Source organism: Ornithodoros turicata, chromosome 1 (assembly GCF_037126465.1).
Source record: "Ornithodoros turicata isolate Travis chromosome 1, ASM3712646v1, whole genome shotgun sequence".
Taxonomy (NCBI): domain Eukaryota; kingdom Metazoa; phylum Arthropoda; class Arachnida; order Ixodida; family Argasidae; genus Ornithodoros; species Ornithodoros turicata.
Window position 1 is genome coordinate 233,293,474 of NC_088201.1, and position 4,394 is coordinate 233,297,867.

The 4,394-nt window shown below is 50.2% G+C and overlaps 1 long non-coding RNA gene across 1 annotated transcript; it reads right to left on the reverse strand.

Moving 5' to 3' along the window:
• Window positions 1-1,898: 1,898 nt before the first annotated feature.
• LOC135377178 (uncharacterized) lies at window positions 1,899-4,153 on the reverse strand. The gene is made up of 3 exons (XR_010418084.1): window positions 4,090-4,153; window positions 3,958-4,026; window positions 1,899-2,083 (listed from the first exon to the last, which is right to left on the reverse strand). It is a non-coding gene; the product is annotated as an uncharacterized LOC135377178 (long non-coding RNA).
• Window positions 4,154-4,394: the final 241 nt, after the last annotated feature.

Here is a 4,394-nt window from a genome sequence, read left to right on the forward strand (position 1 = left end):
CATTGAAACGACAAAGAATTTTTTCTCAGTGCAACCTTCCTCGTAAATAGCTCCACAGGGAGTGGTCGCTATGAAGAATAGCAGAAAAGAACGTCGCGACACGATTGACGGGAGCTATTTCTCATCCTGCTACATTCCACCACGAATCAGCAGCACAACGTCACTTCCACTCAAAACTTGGACTATCCATAGTCTCACATTCTCAAAAGTAAGGTATGTAAATGTTCAAAGAGCTTCCACAATTCTTATCGTCATCTACACTGGTCGTGGTGTGCTGGTGAAAGGGCTCGCTGCTGTCAGCCTGAGAGACGTGGGCAACGTCACGACTAACGGGCAATGTGCGTCCTGGGCCGACTTCTAAGGGAACTGTGCCGAGGTATGTCTGAAAGCGCCCAAAGAAAACCCCAGGAACACGCAGACAGGGCCGTCGGCAGTAGGATTGGAACCGGACTCCCTCCCTGTCTTGACGTGCGATGGCCTGCGCGCTAAGGACTGTGCCGCGGAAACTAGTATGGTCATCCAAGGACAATTAAACAGGTATATCTTTTACTTACCGCTCATCCGCCGTCCAATAACACGCTCCGAACACGAACATACCGGCCGCCATGACATTTCAGCGTTTTCTGCTCTCACCGCTGTATGTCGCCGGCGCCACGCTAGATGGAGGCGCTAGATTCCTTTTATATGGTCGTGAACAAGTGCACACTGTGGACACGCTATTCCCCTACGTCCCTGACCTCACGAACGCTGTCCTCGCGGACGCCACATGCCGTGCCGAAGAGTGCCGCCAAATTGCTCGCTGTCGCACTTTCGATGTCCAAACTTCCGCAAAGCACCGCTACGACAAAACCCATCCCCCAGTCACTTACCGTGTAGGCGACCTTGTCTGGCTATGGGTTCCCCTCCACAAGTCTGGACTCTCACCTAAATTCCTCTTCCACTACGTCGACCCTTACAAAGTCATACGCGCGCTTTCCAACGTAACGTACCTCGTTCAGCCCTTGGACGTCCCCACAGACCATGGTCGCCGGTCAACAGAGTCCGCCCATGTATCGCGCCTGAAACCGCATGTTGCCTGTGCTTCTTGAACGGCCGTCCTACACCGCGTGTGCTTCGCCCGGGGTGGTTCACTCCACCTCATCGTCATCACAATAAAGCGCTCTTTTCGAAGCAACCTAACAATACATCTTTTACTTTCCACCGCCATCCAATAACACGCTCCGAACACGAATATACCGGCCGCCATGACGTACATTTCAGTGTTTTCTGCTGCCACCGCTCTATGTCGCCGGCGCCACGCTATGTGGAGGCAGTGGCGGCGATCTGCTGTACTGGAGCTGCTGGTTTACAAAGGTGCAAACGCGGGATATCTACCGTTGGAAGCAGACGTGCCACAGCTGGATCAGTGTGGAACCATCAGTCGAATGGGACAGAGTAGCACGATGAGGATTGGAGTGTCAGACGACTACAGCGTGGAGAGCCATTGACCCACAGCGTAATTTCAAACTATTTTCAGAAACATATAATGAATACCGCTGACCGTAAAGTAAATAAGGTTGAAAAATATTTGCAGTGCAATTGCCGTCATTCTTAACCCTGATTTAGGAATCCCTCCTTTTTTGAACAGCTTTCTGAAGAAAGCAATGCATAAATGTACGGTTGATGTATTGTACGTTTGTTAAACAAAAAAATAATAAGTAAACAACCCTGCCGTTGCGGTCCGAAGAAGTGGGAGGGAGGGATGGTTACTTAGGCACGCAAGACTTAAGCGACGCGAGGAATGGGAAAATAAAAAAAATAAAAATCCTACACTGAACGTGTGCTGCGTAACGTGCGACATATAATGATGGTGTACGGTAACTGCAATGCCATGGGTTTTGTCCAACGGATCTCGTTCAATGTTTTTATTTCACCGTAACCACTGTGTAACCATGGTAAGAAACACTGGTATTGGTGGCCTCTTGGAGGGCGCCATTCGGGTGCCGTCAGCACGGGGCAGTCGTGTAAGGCACCAGTAATACCAGGCAGGTCTTCCTACGGAACCGCCCACCGCCAGGAGCCCCCAGCGACGAAGTAGCGAAGCCTGTGAGAGAAAAGCGAATGAAAATTTACTCAAAATATGTTGCACATACATGGATTCATCTTCTTTGCTAATTTTGATACTGTTTTTTCAAATGAAAAAGAGAAAAAAGAAAGAGAAACCCAGTTCGTCAACTATCCAAATATTAGTGCGCCGCCGATATGAAGACTGGACACAGAGAGGTCACGCTCCCTCCTGCGCCAGTTAACACAATCCATCGTCCTCACTCTACTTCGGTATTCGATGTCATGACTGGCCGCATGACACTCCGCTGCGGCAGAAAGTGCGTTTTGGCGATTGATGGCGCACAGCGGCGCTACGGTATTCTTCCGGAGCGCTATGGCGTCTCCTTATCTCCAACAGCGTGCCTAGTTGACAAAGTATAGCCGTGTACAACTTAAGAGAAAGCTAGTCCGTCACCTCTCAAAATATTACTCCTCCGCAGATAGGCGGGCTGGACGCAGAGAAGCTATGCTCTGTCCTTCCGCCACATAATGTAATCCATGAAACTCACGTTGCTTCAGTATTGGCTGTTGGTACTGGTCGCATAACACTACGCTGCAGCAAAAAGTGCGCTCCCCTATTGATGGCCCGTTGTGCCGCTGCAGCATTACTGCTGGCGCGCTATGGCGTCCCATCATCTCCTACGGCGTACGCAGTTGACGGACTACATTTCTTTTCCTTCCTATGTTGAACACGAGTATAGATTTTTTTTCATCTTAAGTTGCACACGACTATAGTCTTTCTAATACTGAATCCTAATGCGACCATTGGAGCAGTGAAGTTTCAGAGGGTGTGACAGCGAGTCACGTGACAGGGTGTGAACTGCTGATATCTCAGAGAGTGCCGCGCGCGTGGATCTTCCACAGTGACCCCTTCGCACAAGGGGTCACGAACCCTGTTTCATAGAACCCTAACCCGGAGTGCAGAGCAGCGACATTCATCCAAACCCATAGGGACCGGACTTGGCAGAGGAAACGTTACCACAAGGCAGCCACAATCCGTTGGTTATGGGAGGCGTAACCTTTCGTCGGTTGCTTCATTCTTCTAAACTTTACTAATATTTTCGAAAGCAAGGCTACTTCCGAGCTGTTCAGCACGCAGAATTTACTTCTCGATCGCAGAAAGGACGGGAAAAAAAAGTTCCAGGCTCGAAGTCTCCGCATTTCTTGCTTCGACGTCTGCATTGAAGATCGCTTTCCGTACGGATGCCGCCGCTCTCAGAAACTCACTAACATCATAATTTCCGGTCCGGGGGGGGAGGTGGCGTCCACGCAAGGAGAGGTCAGCCAGACCTATGTCGGCTTGCTACGCCGGTCCGGGTGCCCAATGAAACATAGACCTCTTGCTTTCGTCACGCACACGGAAATTGGAGGATGTTCACTACAAAGAGGCTAGATTTCGGCGCAGCTTGCGCTAGTTGAGGAGGAAAAGCGGTTTTCAGCTCACTGTTTCGCAAGCTTTGCCGCCGCGCACAGTCAAAATGTTTCGCGTGTGGCTTGGAGGCATATTATACCTTCGTAATAGATGCAAAAGAAAGATTTGTCGACATTCTGGTCAGAGTCCCTTTAAAATGTATAGCCAACTGTACCGGTATCTACCTAGGAAGACAATGTCGTGAGGATCACGGACCAAGAATCGGATACCATATCAGCACCTCCCGTTTTTTAACCACTGTGATTCCCCTCTCTCACTTGGACATTGAACCAGCTATCCCCTCTCCCTCAATGTGAAGATATTCGTTCTGGCTGTCGTGGTGGTGCGAATTCAATCACACTTTTCACATCTAGCCTTTTGTGATGGAGCGTCTCGAGACCCATCTCAGTTCTGTAAGCCCAATCACTTTCATACTGTTTGATGTGCCTCAAGGGCCTTACCTTGGGCAGCAGCCCTGAGTGCACGCTTTACGGGAGCATAAGGCGAGGCTTCCACATCGGAGACAGCGCCTGCGCAGAGGGGTCGTCAGAAAGTGCATCTCATCGAGCACGAAGGTCCACACGCATACTCACCCCAAGCGATCAGGACGAACAGAATAACGATGGCAGTCTTCATGACGATTGTCTTCAAGTCAGCTGTGAGAGGTGAAAGGTGATAATATAACAGTCTTTCCCATTCTCTCTCTGTTTGCGATTATCCAAGTTTCTGGGGCAGCGAAAAACACTCTCTCATGTGGAGGGCATCGTCTCTTTCAGCATTTTTTTTGGGGGGGGGGGGGGTCCGTGTTAGCGTCGCGAAGCAACTGTGCTACATGAGTGGCATGTAGATATGGACACACGGAGAGACGACAGCAGGATGAAGTGGGAAGGGGGGGGGC